The sequence below is a fragment of the Pteropus alecto genome, unplaced genomic scaffold (assembly GCF_000325575.1).
Source record: "Pteropus alecto unplaced genomic scaffold, ASM32557v1 scaffold28, whole genome shotgun sequence".
NCBI lineage: Eukaryota > Metazoa > Chordata > Mammalia > Chiroptera > Pteropodidae > Pteropus > Pteropus alecto.
Genome location: NW_006441063.1, coordinates 3,943,729 through 3,944,512, shown reverse-complemented (window position 1 = coordinate 3,944,512; position 784 = coordinate 3,943,729).

Here is a 784-nt window from a genome sequence, read left to right as displayed (position 1 = left end):
CTGGTATCCGTGGTAACTTTACCATTTATTTCAGGGAACTCTCTGTATTTCAAAAGTCTAGGGGAAAAAAATGCTCCAACAGAAACACTATACTGCCTTGTCTTTGGGACACCAGTCCAGAGTATCTGATTCTAGCCTTAGACTGTCCTTTGCAGCTGTAGGTCACTGACTGACATACCGAATGCCTTATCTAGTACCTGTCCATTTACTTCCCCTATCACACTGTAATAAAATAAATTTTTCTGCCAGTTGCACATTTAAATATCCTTTTTCAATATTTCTATGTTTGTTCTTTGGGTTCTCTTTGAATTGATGACAGTATCTGCCAATTCTCTCACGAGTACAATCGATTCTTTCAACACATTTCCACTTCATATCTGTATGAGTATCATGAAAAACTATGAAAATATGTTTTCTGTTTTGGAGATCACATTCATATGTGTCCAATGAATTTCCCTGCCAGATCTAGGTCAGCTTCAAATACAGAAAAGTGTACCTCGGTCTCAGATAAAGCCCAGGTGTGTCTTCTTTCTTCGAGGTGATGCCAAACCACCAATAGAACATCGATATAATTTTTCTAATTTTAATTTAAATATTTAGTTTTTATTTTAATTTTCATCTGTACTAATTTTGTGTTACTGTCTTGTTTTTGTTCAATGGGAACTGATACGTTATTCCCATTGTTGGCAGAAAATGGTTGAGAATTCAGTTATAGGATCTGACCACCTGGAGATCTCTATAAACGGGTCCATAGAGATCTAGTCTCTGTTTAGGGCAAGACAAC